Below are 18,018 nucleotides of genomic sequence, written 5' to 3'. Positions count from 1 at the left end.
CATGCTCGAATGATCCAGCGTGAGGGGATGATTCCAGCAGGTTGGCCTTATAATGATATGCAACGTATTGCAATGAGGTTCCCGATATCCAATAGCACAATTGTCAGACTGAGTGAACAAACGCAAACTAGTTTCATGATGTTGTAAAACCGCTTTTTGACCTTCTCACCATATTGTCTGCTCACACCACCAAACAAGCCCATCGCCATTGGGCATGGGAGATTCTCCTCTCAGGTTCTTGTGGCTAGAGAACCAGTTCTGATTAGCCACCTAATTGACTAACTGTGCCACTGCCACCAGCAGTCATCTTGTTAACTACAGTGTAAGACTGGAAAAAACTACAAGTTAATGTTAACATCAAATTAAATGCTAAATGCAACACTTGACTAGATTTTTAAAAAGAGGTCAACCCTTAAAACATTAGAATTCCCTCACTCACCAAATTCAGCATTAAATATCCTGTCTCTCTGTATTCTGTTGAGCTGGTCTTCATACTACTTACTTTGATTGGCTGGCTATACTTAAAGTTGATATGCCACCAGACTGGATGGGTGCATCCGAGGATGTTGAAGGAAGTAAGGGCAGAAATTGCAGAGGCACTGGCCACAATCTTCCAATTTTCCTTAGATACAGGGGGGAGGTGGGGTGCGGGGGGATGGGGTGGGGGCGGGGTGTGGTGGTGGCATGAGAGGACTGGAGATTTGCATATGTTAAACCCTTGCTCAAAAAAGGATTCTTTTTATTCATTCATGGGGTGTGGGTATCACCGGCTAGGCAAGCATTTATTGCCTGTCCTTAATTGCCCTTGAGAAGGTGGTGATGAGCTGCCTTCTTGAACTGCTGCAGTCCATGTGGTATAGGTACACCCAGGAAGAAACCCCCCAATAAGAATCATGGGAATCCCATGCTGCAGGGAGACTAGTTTTAATAATTGAATTTAAATTCCACCAGCTGCTGTGGTGGGGTTTGAACCCACAACCCTGAGCATTAGTCTAGGCCTCTGGATTACTAGTCCAGTATGTTATTAAGAATTACTGGATTTTTTTAAAAATCATCTACGGGATGTGGGCATCACTGGCTGGGCCAGCATTTATTGCCCATCCTAATTGCCTTTAAGAAAGTGTTGGTGAGCCTCCTTCTTGGACCACTGCAGTCTATGTGGTGTAGGTACACCCACAGTGCTGTTAGGAAGGGAGTTCCAGGATTTTGACTCAGCGACAGTGAAGGAATGGCGATATATTTCCAAGTCAGGATGGTGAATGACTTGGAGGGGAACTTCCAGGTGCTGGTGCTCCTCTCTATCTGCTACCCTTGCCCTCCTAGTAGTGGCCATGGGTTTGGAAGGTGCTATCTAAGGAACCTTGGTGAGTTCCTGCAATGCATCTTGTAGATCGTGCACACTGCTGTTACTCTGTGTTGGTGACGGAGGGAGTGAATGTCTGTGGATGTGGTGCCAATAAAGCAGGCTGCTTTGTCCTGGATGGTGTCCAACTTCTTGATGTAAGGTGGTGTAAGGATAAACCCAGCAATAAAAGGCCAGTCAGTCTAACTTGGTGCTGGGAAAGCTTTTGGAAATGATAATCCAAGACAAAATTAGCAATCACTTGGACAAGGATGGATTAATTAAGGATTTATTAAAGGCAAATTATGTTTAACAAACATGATTTGAGTTTTTTGATGAGGTAACAACTTGTTAAGGATATTGCAGTTGTTATGGGATTTTAAAAGATGCTTGATAAAAGTGCCGAGTAATAGGTTTGTCAGCAACGTTGAGGCTCATGGAATAAAAGGTACAGTGGAGGCAGGGATACAAAGTTGGCTGAGCGACAGGAAACATAAGAGGAGTGGTAAACAGTTGTTCTTTACGCTGGAGGAAAGTATACAGTGGTGTTCCCCAGGGCTCAGTACAAGGGCCATTGCTTTTCTTGATATATTTTAAAGGCCTAGACTTGGGTGTGTAGGGCACAATTCAAAACTTGTGATGACAAAAAATTTGAAAGTATTGTAATTTGTGAGGAGGATAATGATAAACTTATAAACTTCAACAGAGCATAGATGGACTGGTGGAATGACAGCTGAACGTAATGCAGAGAAAAGTGAAAAATTACATTTTGGTAGGAAGAATGAGGAATATAAAATAAAGGATACAACTCCAAAGGTAATACAGGAACAGAAGGAACTGGGGTAAATGTACACAAATCATTGAAGATGGTAGGGCAGGTTGAGAAATTGGCGAATAAGGCATATGGGATCCTGGGCTTTATAAGTTAGGGGATCCAGTACAAAGGCAAGGAAGTTTGATAAATCTTTTTAAAACACTGGTTTGGCCTCAACTGGAATATTATGTCCAATTCTGTGCACCGCACCATAATTTTGGAAGGATGTGATGGCTTTATACAGGGTGCAGAAAAGTTGGATGAGAATGATTTAATGGATGAGGAACTTCAGTTACATGGACAGATTGGTAGAGTTGAAGTTGGTCTTCTCGAACAAGCGAAGGTTGAGAGGAGATTTGCTAGAGGTGTTCAAAATCATGAGGGACAGAATAGATAGGGAGAAACTGTTTCCATTGTCAGATGGATTGAGAACCAGAAGACATAGATTCAAGGTGGTTGATAAAAGAACCAAAGTTGGTGTGATAACTATGGTTTTATCTAATGTGTAGTATACTTTAAAAAGAATGTTATAAAGGAAGATCACATGATCTTCTGTAACCAATAGTGAAGATGAAGATGGCTGCCCAAGCTCCGGAGTTGTTGAAACACCATCAACAGGAAAATGTCTGTTTTTACAGCCCGAGTACTGAGAGGGTATAAGGCTGAGGGCTGTTAAAGTGTACACTTAAATCTAGAATCAAGACACCTGCTAATACAAGGAGTACCAGCTGTGGGAGTCATGAAGGAGCCGATTGAACTCTTTGCTTTATATGAAACTCTATGGAACAGGCTAACTCTGTGGTTAGTTGGAAGTCAGTAGTCTGCAAGTGAGCAGCAGAGGTAAGTAGATAGAGTTTGGTGTAGAAACACATATGTGTAGCTGCTGAGTACCTTGTAAGTAAACAGAATGTTCCACCTAAGAAGTGTCTGCAGAACCACTTTATCTAAAGTACCAACTCGATCACCCTGCAACAAGTGTGCAAGTTTGATTCACAAGTCATAACAAACTGGCGATGAAGATAAAGCGAGGATAAGGCGGAGACCTAACCAACTTGTGATAAGGACACATCAAACCAGTGACAAGGAGAAAGAAGGAAAAAGCAACATAGAAGAAAGATACAATAAACTAGCATCGAGAATAAAATCACAGTGGAGATCAAAAGAATCGAAATTGGGCTGTACCTTGCATGGTAATTGTAAGTAGAATTTCCAAATTGCAAAAGTAATCTCCTCACAGAATTCCGCACTTCGGAAGAATTGATCCTTTTGATCCAGCCACGAATGCTTGGTCTCATTATATTGATACCTTGCATTCTATTTCCAAGTGAACGACATGATGGGGGAAGAGAAGAAATGGATGATCCTCTTATCTGCATGTGGGAATAAATCCTACAGGTTAATTCAAAGTTTGATGGCATCCAGTGCCCCAGATTCCAAAAATTTTGATGAATTGATGGACCTCGTGAAGGGTCATTACCAGCCAAACCCCTCGGTAATGATGCAACGTTTCAAGTTTAATTCATGGAATAGAGCCCCGGGGGAGACAAATGCTTGTTATGTGGCAAGTTTGAAACAGTTAACAGAACATTGTGAGTTTGATAAGTCTCTAAACGATATGCTCAAAGATTGTTTAGTGTGCGGTGTGAATGAGGCCACGATTCAAAAGAAATTACCGTCTGAAACAAATTTGGATTTTAAGAAGGTGCTAGAGATAGCACTGGTTTGGAAAGTGCAGTAAGGGATTCAAAAGCTCACCACAGCAGAAAAGGGATACTCACAGACAGAAAAAGAAGGCCTGTCAATCATCTTTGGAGTCAAGAAATTTCACCAGTACACAGCTGTCATTTTGCTATCGTTTCTGACCACAAGCCATTGCTAGGGTTGTTAGGCGAGGCCAAGGCTATACCACCCATAGCCTCGGTGAGAATACAACATTGGGCCATGATCCTGGCAGTGTACAAGTATACTTTTGTACATAGGCCTGGAAATCAAATTGCAAAATGCTGATGCACTTAGTTATTTATCTTCACAAGAAAATGGTGAAGATGACCGAGTTCCACAAAAACTTGTATTATTGTTAAATTTCTTAGGTTCATCACTGGTATGTGCTAGACAGATCAGAGACTGGACAAGTAGGGACCCAGTCCTATCTCAAGTACGAGAAAAAGTGCTTCATGATTGGTCACAAGAGCCTTTATCTGATGAAATGAAACTGTACTTTAACAAAAGACATGAAATAACCAGCCAGGGTGGTTTCTTATTGTGGGGAGCACAAGTGATATATCCTCCAAAGGGAAGAGAAGCTGTTAATTGAACTACATAGTGCACATCCAGGAATGTCCCAAATAAAGACCATGGGCGGGATTTTCCGCACCTACCCATTACCGCGATCTTCCGGTCCCACCGCAAGTCAATGGGCTTCTGGCTGGGGCACCACCTCGCCCGCGGCAGGTCCCACCCACGATGGGGCCAGAACATCCTGGCCCATAGCACACAGATATCTATGGTGGTGTGGGATGGATGGAGAAAAAGAGAGGTTAATGAAGAATTGTGCACAATGTCAGCAATTGCAAACGTTACCTCAACAGCTCTGTTACACCCTTACGAGTTGTCAGGAAGACCATGGGTGCGGTTACATGTTGACTATGTGGGACATTTCATGGGAACAATGTAGATGTGCACTAACAATGGATGGGCATATATGAGGTGAAGTCACCCACATCTTCTGCTACAATTGAGAAGCTGCATCAAAGTTTTGCCATCAATGGACTACCAGAAGTGGTCGTATCTGATAACGGCACAGCATTTACGAGTGCTGAGTTTCAATGGGTTATCAGCCTCAACAGTATAACTCATGTTAAAACTTCACCATACCATCCTTCTTCAAATGAAAGAGCAGTTCAAATGTTCACGTCTGGCATGAAAAAGTTAACTGGAGATTCCTTAGCAACTTAGCTAGCACTCTTTCTCTTCCATTATAAGAATACCCCTTCCACAACAGCAGGTGTCACACCTATGGAATTATTAATGAAACACCGTCTCAGGACAAGATTGAGCTTAATAGTGCCAAATTTAGGGGGCAAAGTAGAAAAGAGTCAAGGAAGTCAGAAAACTGGACATATGTGTCATAGTCGTGACAGGAAATTTACCGTGGGAGAGACGGTATATGTGAAGAACTTTGGAGAAGGACCAAAGTGGTTCCCAGGTGAAATACATACAGTGACTGGACGTCTATCTTACCACGTGAAGGTGGAAGGCTGAGTCATATGGAGACATGTGGATCATGTGAGGAAAAGGAAGACATATCATCAAGAAATGATTCCACCAGTGTTCATGACTGAGTCAGCTTTTCCTGTTGAGAGGACTCAAGCTAGTACAGTCTGATGTGTCTGTTGCACCTATAAGTGTTGAAGAAACAGATTTGCAGGTACCTGCCGAAGAACCTGATGTTCAGACAACTCCAGAAAATGAGATTCCTAACAAAGCACCTGAATTTGTAGAGCTGAGACATTCTATATGCCTAAGGAAACCTCCAGAAAGACTGAATTTGCAAATTATTTATCAGTGTAAATAGTTTACTATTTTGAAAAGATTGTAATTGTAAATGTAAAAACATGTTTCCGAATAAAGGGGGAGGGATGTGGTAACTATGGTTTTACCTAATGTGTTGTATGCCTTTAAGAAGAATGTTTTAAAGGAAGATCACATGACCTTGTGTAACTAATAGTGGAGTAGTGTGGGCTAATTCTGTAGTTATTATTTAGTTGGAAGTCAGTGGTCTGCAAGTGAGCACCAGAAGTATGTAGATAGAGTTTGGTGTAGAAACACACATGTGTAGCTGCTGAGTACCATGTAAATAAACAGAATGTGTTCCACCTCATAAGGGTCTGCAGAACTACTCTATCTAAAGCATCAACTTAGTCACCCCACAACAAGTGTGCAAGTGTGACTCATAAGTCACAGTGGGTTGCATGAGAAAACATTTTCTTTCCAGCAAATGGTTAGGAGCTGGAGTGCACCACCTGAGGGTGATTCATTTGTGGGTTTCAAAAAAGAATTGGATAAGCACTTGAAGGAAAAATGTTTTCAGGGTTATGGGAAAATGGCAGGGGAATGGGATTAGCTGAATTAATCTTGCTGAGAGCTGGCAAGGATTCGACAGGCCGAATGGTTGAATCCTGTACAGAGCCATACCTTCACTATGCTTAATTTTATTTACTGGCCTCATTAAAAGCTTTTATTCCATTGGATAACCTAGAAGTTCGTTCTCGGATTCTGGAGATGGCAATTTACTGAGTTGGCATCTGACCAAACAGACTACAGTAATTTCAATTGAGTTGGAAAATCCAGTCAAGTGTGTTGCATTGACAGAAAGCATGAATCAGCCAGTTTGATTGGAAGAGGAAGATCCCACAATGGCTTTCGGTAAAAGGGCAGGCATCCAAGGCACTTATCCAAGTTCCGTACGGCTGCTTTAGGCTAGCGAAGATCTGCAATGGTTTTGGAGTGTACTGCCAGGAACTACCTATTCATCTTGGAACTGCCTCTCTAAGGGCAGTCAATAGGATCCCATTTGAGACACATCTATTCTGAATGTTCCAGAGTTCAGTTATGTGCTTGCACCAAAAAAGAGAGATCTTAGTGACTCACAAAACACCTGATGGTGGGGATTTGATGCTCGAGGTGGGGTTCACATCCACTGGCCGGAAGCTAGTGAGAACCCTGCATCGAACATTTTTGGGAGGTCCAATGCAATTTTGTTAGAATTATAGGCACTTACCTAGGCATTGAATTAAGTCCTGAGCAGGGTGGAACTCCCAGCCCAAGAGTTGCTGGCCAGTCAGAAGTTGGCAGTTCTCCAGTAGTGGTAACATTACCAGACAGCTAGCTACTGTCGATACTACACTGGGGCCTTTAGCAGGGATCAACTATGGATCCCTGAAGAAAGGTAAGTGGGCGGTTGGGGTACCAAGGAGGTTGGGGGCGTCAATAACAAGGGCAGGTTCTTTCCATTGTGCGCCCCTTTTCCTAATGCCGGGTCCCTCAACGGAGCTCAGAATGCCTTACAAGGGACACCCCTCCCCCCAATACCCCACAGGCATACTCTATAGGGTTTACTGTGTGGTTGTCTGGCATGGTGAGTTCCCTGCTGGCTGCTGGTAGAATTCCGGTGGCGGTGAGTTGAGGCCTTTAAGTAGCTTCTTAAAGGCCTCAATTGGCATTCCTGGCTGGAGGTGGATAGTGGAGAACTTGGGCTCTCGCCCAGTCAATCAACACCCTCACCAGCTCTGAACTTGCCTCTGGGTGGGGTGAGGGGGAGACATAAAATTCTGCCCATTAATCCTTATTGACATCAGTGATTAAGGTGGTTTCTTGGATTATCACATCATATATTTTGGGGGTCTACAGAGTATTCAGGGAGGAATAAGCTACTTTAATTTTTATAAGGAATATGGAATTATATGGGGTACAGTAAGTTAGTGGTTATGGTGCTGGATTAGAGGTTAAGAGTTCAAACCCTGTTATCTCAGGGTCTGGCACATACAGTGTTAATGTGGAACTGAGTACAGTACTGCCCACACAGTGATGTAAGAAGGCACATGACCCAGACCCAGTGGTCAGCATGAGACGGTTAAAGGCTTAAACAAGAAGATTAGCTCATAGCCTGTACCCTTCACTGTACATGTGTAAATAGTTTTACTTGTTAATAAAGACTTACAGTTAAACTACTGAAGAGCATGAAGATTTCCTTAAGAGAGACATCGTTCTGTAAACAACATCCTCCCAACAAATCCCACCAGTGAAAAGCTGCAAGGCTGTTGTAAAAACCCCAATCCAAACTGGTCTAGGTTTGCTTTCAGGTTTGATTTACCCAGTGAATGACGCTTTACGACTTTTTGAAATTTCCTAGCAAACTATTCAATTGAAAACACAACCCGAGAGTTATAATAAACAAACAATTAATAAAACTTTGCCAGTGCTATGTGTGTCCTGAGAATAAATCAGAATGTGACATTGTGGAGTGCTATAAGGGACAGGAGATTTCCAAGTGCATTGTTTCAAGTTATTTTTAGAAGGCTATTGACCTGGATTTTTAATTGCCAATGGGGGCAGGAATGTGTAAGGGCATGATTTGAAAATGGCATTCCTGGGGGGGGCGGTACAGGATCCCTCTGACTCTGAGACCATTTGCCCTTTTCAAAGGCCTAGCAGGGGGAAGGGAACAGGAAATTTGCTCACCACCAATTAACAGCCCTTTAAGCTTGTTAAAGGGTCTGTCAGGAACAGAGTGGAAATTTCAATCTTTCTTTTCGGATCCAGCCAAATAATCCAGTGCACATTAGTGCAGCTATTGGGGTCATTGTTGGGTAAATGAAAGTTTGTTTCCAACTATGTTCTTTTTGTGGAATTTGAGTGATCAACTGTAGCCAGGTCTAGTGCTATACTTTGACTTGGTGTCCATGGCCACTCTGTGCCATCTTTATCTCCTGGTCCTTTCATGAGCTGCCAGCTCATCTCAGCAAAGGCAGCAGCAGCCCCCAAAATGACTGGCACCTGCCTTTGTTGCAGGCTTCAGACAGGGCACTCCTACATTGTGGAAGTGCACAGCATTTCTAATTTAGCACTGAGCTTGCCCCCTGCCCAATTAGCCCATTTACATTTCAAAATAACGTTGTGAGAGTGATACAGTTCAGAGAGTGATACGGGGTCAGAACCCGGAATCTATCTGGGTCTCAGGTTCCTGACATGGCTCACTGAGTAGTACAGCTGTCCTGAAGAAGCTGGAACCATGTTTTATCTGGGATATGCTCTAGCTGCAAGACCCCTGTAAGGGGAGATGTCAAATTCACAAGACCTATCTTACTCAATAAAGAAGTAAGGACATGGTTGTGCACTATTGCCTATTTGGTTCAATGTTCTTTTTCATGATATAAAAGCAAAAAACTGCGGATGCTGGAAATCCAAAACAAAAACAAAAATACCTGGAAAAACTGGTCTGGCAGCATCTGCGGAGAGGAGCAGAGAAGGTGCAACACCTGCCCCTTTATTTCCCTTCTCCTCACCATCCAAGGGCCCAAACACTCCTTTCAAGTGAAGCAGCATTTCACTTGCACTTCCTTCAATTTAGTTGCATTCGTTGCTCCCAATGCGGTTTCCTCTACATTGGAGAGATCAAACGCAGACTGGGTGACCGCTTTGCAGAACACCTTCAGTCTATCCGCAAGCATTACCCAGACCTCCCTGTTGCTTGCCATTTTAACACTCCACCCTGCTCTCATGCCCACATGTCCGTCCTTGGCCTGTTGCATTGTTCCAGTGAAGCTCAACGCAAACTGGAGGAACAGCACTTCATCTTCCGACTAGGCACTTCACAGCCTTCCGGACTGAATATTGAGTTCAACAATTTTAGATCATGAATTTTCTCCTTCATCCCCACCCCCTTTCCGATCGCCCCCTTTTTTTTCCAATAATTTATACAGATTTTTCTTTTCCCACCTATTTCCATTATCTTCAAATATATTTCCATCCATTGTTTTATCTCTACCTTTTAGCCTTTTTCGATTCCTTCACCCCACCCTACTCCCACTAAAGCTATCTGTACCTTGCTTGTCCTGCTTTCTACCCTTAATTAGCACATTCTTTAGATAATATCACCATCTTCAACACCTCTTTGTCCTTTTGTCTGTGACATCTTTTGGCTATCTCTACCTATCACTGGCCCTCTATCCAGCTCTACTTGTCCCACCCTCCCCTTAAACCAGCTTATATTTCACCTCTTTTCTATTTTTACTTGGTTCTGTTGAAGGCTCATTCGGACTCGAAACATTAACTGTGCTCCTCTCCGCAGATGCTGCCAGACCTGCTGAGGTTTTCCAGGTACTTTTGCTTTTGTTTTCTATTCATGATATGTTGGTGGCATCATAATGGATGCCTCAGAGTGCCTATTTTGGCTACCCCCTGATGTATTGTGGTATTCAACATTCAATCCCTCCACCACGGATGCACAGACAGCAGCATGTACCATCTACAAGATACACTGCAGCAACTCACCAAGACTCCTTCGACAGCACCTTCTAAACCCACACCCTCTACCACCTAAAAGGACAAGGGCATCAGATATATGGGACCACCATGCTGTGGGGAAACGATGGAGTAGTGATGATGTACTGGGCTAGTACAATACCCAGGCTTGGGCTGACAAGGAGCAAGTAACATTTACGTTACACAAGTGCCAGGCAATGACCATCTCCAACAAGAGAGAATCTAACTGTTGGCCCTTGATGTTCAATAGCACTATCTTTGCTGAATCCCCCACTATCAACATCCTGGGGGTTACCATTGACCAGAAACTGAACTGGACTAGCCATTTAAATACTGTGGCTACAAGAGCAGGTCAGAGGCTAGGAATCCTGCAATGAGTAACTCACCTCCTAACTCCCCAAAACCTGTCCACCACCTACAAGGCACAAGTCAGGAGTGTGATGGCATACACTCCACTTGCCTGGATGAGGGCAGCTCCCACAACACTCAAGAAGCTTGACACCATCCAGAACAAAGCAGCCTGCTTGATTGGCATCCATTCCATAAACATTCACTCCCTCTACCACTGACAAACAATGGCAGCAGTGTGTGCCATCTACAAGATGCACTACAGAAACTCACCAAGGCTCCTTAGGCAGCACCTTCCAAACCCATGACCACCACCAACTAGAAGGACAAGGGCAGCAGAGAGATGGGAACACCATCACCCAGAATTTCCCCTCCAAACCACTCACCATCCTGACTTGAAAATATATTGTTGTTTCTTCACTGTTGCTGGGTCAAAATCGGTCAGTCGGGATCACACTGAGAACGGAGTTAGCCCTTCCTCTATGACTAGCAAGTGCATTATATGTGCAGTATAAATCATGCGTACAAAAAGTTCCAAGCTATGCAATGGAAAGAGTTCCTCTGGTCCCTAAATGAGTTCCAGCACCAAGAAGAGCAGTGGATTTGTAGCAAAAAGCGGAAACCATTAAATAGGATGGCTTTCCTTGCACTGATCTGTGGTCATGGCACAGCCCACTTTATTAGCCTTATGCTGTTTAAATGGGGTGTTTGTGCCCAATGTATTCTGCTGTTTTGCTTCATTTTGAGCCATATACCTGTATGTGCTTGGTGCCAGTGTCTCATTTCTGAGTGCTTCCCTAGTTGATGAATTAGCAGTGGTGGACAGCTGTTCAGTTAGCGAGCAAATTGTAAGGGATGCAGAAAGCCTATTTCTTTTTAAAAGGAAAAAACTGCGGATGCTGGAAATCCAAAACAAAAATAAAAATACCTGGAAAAACTCAGCAGGTCTGGCAGCATCTGCGGTGAGGAACACAGTTAACATTTTGAGTCCGTATGACTCTTCAACAGAACTAAGTAAAAATAGAAAAGAGGTGAAATATAAGCTGGTTTAGGGGTTGGAGGGGGGGGCGCGGGGTGGGACAGGTAGAGCTGGATAGAGGGCCAGTGATAGGCGGAGATGGCCAAAAGATGTCATAGACAAAAGGACAAAGAGGTGTTGAAGGTGATGATATTATCTAAGGAATGTGCTAATTAAGGGTAGAAAGCAGGACAAGCAAGGTACAGATAGCCCTAATGGTGGTGGGGTGGGGTGAAGGGAAGGGATCAAAATAAAAGGTAGAGATAAACTAATAAAACACCCCCACCCCCCAAACCAGCTTATATTTCACCTCTTTTCTATTTTTCCTTAGTTCTGCTGAAGAGTCATATGAACTCGAAACGTTAACTGTGTTCCTCTCCGCAGATGCTACCAGACCTGCTGAGTTTTTCCAGGTATGTTTATTTTTGTTTTGCCCATTTCTTTTTGTTCTTCAAGGAAAGTTATGGGACCAGTAATAAAATCCTAGCTGTGAGGTGCAAAGATTGCTACTACAAAGATGCTCAGTTCCTGAGATGGTTAACTATCTGTTTCACTCTGCCTTTTTACTGCATCTGAGTTTTGCTTTAAAACATAAAAATACAGTGGATCGAGATAGATTAGTTTGGCACAAGGAAATTCATTTTTTAACCTTGTAAGTAAAATCATTTTTGAAAATATAGATAAAATAACTACTGAACATTATTACCATAATTATATTATAGCAGGGTGATTTGACATTTAGAAATTAATTTATTTCCTGGTAATCATATTCCTCTTAAATGTTGTGGGACCATTTTCCTCTTAAAATGTTCACGTCACTGATTGATTAATAAACTTTTGACATTCATACTAATTATGAAGCTCATTAGTTTCTTGTGAAGAATCAAAGGATCGTTATTCCTACAGCATAATAGATGACACCTATTTTTCATTGCTGATAATAAACAAATATTCCTAAGAACTGTACTTTTCGACACCACACCTTTCTGCAATTCCATCAGTGGATCATAAATCATTTAATAAAATAGCCAATTCTCCCAGATTTAATGAATAAAAGAAAATTTGATGATTATTTATGTTATTGCCTTTCACAGGTCATTGGTGTTGGTTGACAAACACCAGTTGGCTGTCAATTTGCTGTCAATAAATGAGTTTCAATCAACTCTGCTTCTGCCACCATCACCATATCCAAGGTTGGTGTCAGGGAAGAGGGGTAAAATTACCTTTCTCTCACCAGTGCTACAATGGTTGTATTTGGGACACCCACCAGAGGAAGTGGATTTGGGAAATGTGCTGTTGACCAGCTGCTGGTGCCATGGGCTTCTTGTGGTAGCAGTACCATCAGCACGAGAAGAACAGCAGTTCAAGGAGTAGGTCTATATCACCAGTCACAGGGCAAATAAGGATGACAAGCAATGCATCCTCATCATCCACATGCTGAGAACAAATGATGAAGCAAAATATTCTATAGGGATACTATTGGTGATTGGGGAATTGAAGAGGGGAAGAAGGCAGTAGCCAGGGGTAAATTTGATGATTATTTGTGTTATTGACTGTTATTTTAGATGTCATGTTTATTGTACATTCCCACTTTGGCTGTCACTGTTTTTGCAATGGTTGCATGCATTTGTAATTTACTACCAAATGTATTAGGTAGAAATCGAGAATGAAATGGAAAAGACTTATAAGAACAGAACTTCGGAAAATTTCATACAATAAATGTGAATGCCATGCAATAGATAACAATAAGTAGAATACATTGGAGTTGATCATTTATGAAGATTACGTGTTTATCAAAAATGTCATATGTTGAGCAGTGCATCAGTAATAATTTAGCTGCCTTGTAGAAATAGCTGCAAAAAAACCTGCTAAATGCTATTATCCTATACGGTGTCATGTCAAATAAAATTGGAACTAAACTGTACCCCTGCCTGTGTGCTAAGATTCCTGAATTTCATCAGCCTTTATGTTGCTGCTATTTCTTAACCCATCATCCTGCACGTACTCTGGATTTGAGGGATTTAATGATAAGTGATATGCCCTGGCAAAGAAAACCTATAAACCTTCTGGGACATTTAAAAGCCTCTTTGACATAAAGCAGCAACAGCTGCAACACTCTGCTCTGGTTCAGAATTTGCCCAATGCGTACATGTATTCTACTTTTAACAACTGGAGTAATGCTACTGGGCCAAAAAAAACACTCTAACCCACAAATACTTGCAAAATAAATGAAATAATTTGTCAAAGTGTCAGGAGTCCATTGATCTATTCTTGCTAGAAGAAGTGCCCAAATGTATTTCAGTTTTGGTATAATGTATGCAACTATTGTGGCTGTGATTTCACTTCAGTGAAGCTAATACACACTTTCATCAGAAGCAAAATGATATGGAGGAAAGCAGGGTTAAATTCCATGATACAGTGTTCCCGAGGGGAGCATGGCTGCAAAATTGTCCCCATAATGCTAAGCAATCTATGTGTAAGGCTCAATACTGACAGTGATAAGGTACTACTTTATCAGAAAATGTTGTTTCTGATTATTTAGTTAACTTTTCCCTGTCTGGAATGAGCGGACAGGTACATCAATGCATGGATCCCAGGCTCTGCTAATTAGTCAGCTGCTGGATTGGTGTCAGGAATTAACAAGGAATTCACTCTCCTCTTTTTGATTTTATTCTTTCCCTTCTTCGAGACATGTAGCCACCTTTCAGTCCCTCCTTGTTTGGCACTGTTGGGAAGTGGAACTGAGCAGTCATGAAAGGCCATCCAAAGCACTTGTTCACAGAACTGAATATTTGATACTAGTGCTGCACTGTCCATAAGTATTCTCCAACCCTCATGATGAATAGCCCACTCTCTTCTGTGCCACATAAGAATGAGCTAGTCCGTGAATGGTGGCGAATCTAAGATAGATTGCTGAATATTACAGCCTAAGGTCTCTATAATTCCCATCAGTAAGCACAGGTGTAGGAGCAAGGGAAGACTTGAAAGAGCAATGGATCATAATACTCTCTTCCAATGACAACAATTTTGCACTATTCAAGCAACACCCTCCCCCGTCACCATCAGAGTACTTGCATATGACAGAATAAGGTCAAGTCCAGGTGTACTCACAGGTAAAAAAAGTGCTGCAGTCTGTAACAGGAATTTTACAAGTGTATGACCCTATACAATGGAGGTGGAAGCTGTGGTAGCATTTTCAACTCTGAATCTGAAGGTTGTGGGTTCAGGTCCTTGCAGTGGGACTTGAGCACAAAATGTAGAATGGCACTCCAATACATTACAAAGGGTATGCTACACTTTCAATTGAGATGGTGAACTGAGGCCCTTTCTGCCCTCTGAGGCAGACATAAAAGATCCTACAGCAGTATTCAAAGAAGGGAAATTCTCCCAGCCAATAGTTATCCCTCAACCAACACCAAAAAAAAGGCAAGAATTCCCTGCACCTCCTTTCCTACTAGAAATGCGTATGATTTGCAGAAGCAGTGTGCTAAGGGTGTTTGTCCCTTTTTCTGATGCATTATGTACATGATTGACACTTACTAATAAACACAAAAATCATCTCAAAACTGTATGAAATTTTGGGAGGGTTAACACTTCAGAATCCACTGCCACAGAATTGTCACATCTGTTGACCTGCTCACAAATTAAAATGCACAATCCAATTTAGAGTAAAAAAACGACTTGCAGGATTGTAAAGCAATCAAAGCTGTTTGTCACAGCACTTTCATATCTGGATTAATGCAGTTTTAAACAGATTTAGAAACCGGAAATCTCAAACACTACTGTAATCTAATATATTCCTGCCTGACATCAAAATCATTCCAAAGCCTCATGAACAAAATTCCAGATGCACAGGTTTGTCAGATGTTACAGTATAAAAGATTGCATTCTGACTAGGACAATTCACCACTTTCAGTTAGAAATTAATTATGATCAGATGGTTGACCTCCTTTAAAGAGAAGCTGATGTTTGCACGTCAATCCAAAGCATTTTTTAACTTTTTTTTAACTTTTTTTTAACTCTTGACTGGCCATGCTTATTTTATTTTAAAGAAAAGCTGTAAAAAAATAAAGTAGCACACATTTCACAAACTATGAAAGGTTTGAAGAACGTTACCATCCATTAGTCATTAATGTCTGGTCTGTTCTTGGGTTTCTCCGTTATATAGAAACATAGAAAATTTATGGCATATAAGGAGGCCACACCGTCTCTCGTGCCCATGCCAGCTGAAAAAAAGCTGTTCAACCTAATCCCACTTTCCAGCTTTGTAGGTTCCCACACTTTGGGTTTAATTTTATTGGGCCTGCAGGAGCAGGAAAGTAGTTTGGGTGGATGGGGTTGTGGTGTGGGGGGACTGAAATGTCAGGAGACAGGATGGAGGGTGCCTGTTGCCTTCTGCCACCATGGTATTTTGCCAGCAGCAGGCAAGGTGGAAAACTGGCAACTTCCTTTTTGGTTGGAGGAAGGGACCTTCCTAAACATGCACCCTGCGGCTCATGGAGAAGCCCTACCCAACCACCCCCCCAACCCCGCTGTGGCAATGGCCTCCCCCAAGTCATCCGTCCACGGCCTCACCAATCACCACTCCCTCACTGGAGCCTGTCTAACTCACCCTTGGTGACCCCTGGCCTCACTCGCCTTGCTGCGAGACTGGTGACCATCAATGGGTGCAGTCCCAGAGGCCGGTGGTGCTGCTAGAGCTGAAACTCTTGCAGGCAGCCTCCCACACCTTAAAGGGACAGGAGCTCTGGCAGCAGCTCGCTCACTGCTAGATTGGCATGAAACCCAGTCAGGGCACCCCTAAACAACTGGATTGTGTCTGTTATTCTGGCCTGTCGTCAGGGTCACTGCCACCCTGACAGTCCATATGAAGCATTGTTTAACTGCGATGAGGGTTTCTACCCCTACCAGCCTTTAATGCGGTGCATTCCAGATCCCCATCACCCTCTGAATGAAAAGATTTCTCCTCAACTTGCCTTTAATACTTCAGTTAATTATTTTAAATCTATGGCCCCTGCCTATTGACTTCTCTGCTAATTGTTCTTCCTATCCTTATTAATCCCTCATAATTTTATATATCTCAATTAAATCTCCCCTCAGCCTCCTGTTCTGAAAAAAATGCTTATCTAATTTTGCCTCATAGCTAAAATTCTCAATTTTTAGCAACATTCTCATGGATCTCCTCTGTACACTTTCTAGCCCGATGTGGTGGTGAAAACAGTACACAGTAATCTAGCTGCAATCTAGCTGTAAAGGTTAATATGCAACTGGGGAAACAGTACCACCCACATTATGATGTAGAGAGTCACATGGGAGTTGTAGAGTGTGGTAGTGAGCCTGGTAGAAGTTGGCATGAAGATAGCACCAAGTCAGGACTGTGTCCTGTATAAATGTGTCATTAATAAGGTTATTGTTGAACCATACAACCCTCTTGACTGTTACATGAGACAACATACAATGATACAGCATGGTGGCAGCAGGTGAAGGACCCAAAATCCCTAAGAATGAAGAAATAAAGGAAGTGCAGTCTGACCTGAGAGAAATGCACCTAACTTGAAGATCTCGAATACACAGCTCAAGAAGCTCAAGAATACACCCAATAAGCTCCATTACAGGTTTGGAGGCTAAAGGACAGAAGATAGATCCACTATGCAGCATAAGAGGACTCCACCAGAGCACATGGAGGTCTGTTGCGAGACCTAATCAAAAGCAGCATCAAAGGACCTAGCTAGATAGCAAATGGATGAGAAAACTCCAAAAAAGGCCGAAATAAGCTATTAAATTCAGTGCAATAATCAGGCAGCACTGACAGACTGATTGTTTAATAAGCATGGCTTGAGGAATGCTGCAGCCCAGATCAAGAGCCGATGCCATAACTCATGGTGACCACAAGTGAGAGAAAAATATTCTTTACAGAGAATTCAGCAAAACATCAGCTTCAATTCAATTCTCCAAGTTCAGGAAAGCAATAAGCTGGCCAAAATGATTTGTTCAAAAGATTTTCTGTGGAATTGCTGAAGTTCAAAATGGCTTCATAAACATAACGAGAACCCGCCAAATCCCAACAAGTGCGGGAAGAAAAAAAAATTAAAGCTGTACTCCCTGTGCTGAAAACAGCCATGGGTGATCAGGGGAGGCAATGGCATAATGGTATTATTAGTGTACTAATGTTCTTGGGACACAAGGTAATGTCCTGGGGACCTGGGTTCAAATCCTACCCTTTACAGGGAAACAATTGTTGTTAAAAACCCATCTGGTTCACTAGTGTCCTTTAGGGAAGGAAATCTGCTGGCCTACATATAATTCCAGACCCACAGCAATGTGGTTGACTCTTAAATGAACAAGGGCAATTAGGGATGGGCAATAAATGCTAGCCTAGCTGGTGAAGCCCACATCCCAGGAATGAATAATTTAAAAAAAATCAAACCAGTTCCCTTTGGCTGGAGGATTGGA

At 42.4% G+C, this 18,018-nt stretch overlaps 1 protein-coding gene across 2 annotated transcripts in view; it reads right to left on the bottom strand.

Moving 5' to 3' along the window:
• LOC121277604 (four and a half LIM domains protein 2-like) overlaps nucleotides 1-18,018 on the bottom strand; it is a 108,383-nt gene that overhangs the window by 66,247 nt on the left and 24,118 nt on the right. Inside the window, exon 1 of one of the 2 annotated variants that reach the window (XM_041187143.1) lies at nucleotides 3,339-3,455. The exons of the other annotated variant lie outside the window; for it this stretch is intronic. The gene's annotated coding sequence lies outside the window, so the exon portion shown is untranslated. Of the gene's footprint in view, nucleotides 1-3,338; nucleotides 3,456-18,018 lie in introns of those variants that run through there. 2 annotated transcript variants of the gene reach the window in all.

Source organism: Carcharodon carcharias, chromosome 5 (genome assembly GCF_017639515.1).
Source record: "Carcharodon carcharias isolate sCarCar2 chromosome 5, sCarCar2.pri, whole genome shotgun sequence".
In the NCBI taxonomy this organism is placed as follows: Eukaryota; Metazoa; Chordata; class Chondrichthyes; order Lamniformes; family Lamnidae; genus Carcharodon; species Carcharodon carcharias.
Note: the sequence above shows the minus strand (reverse complement) of the source record. Positions and strands in the feature narration are given on the sequence as shown.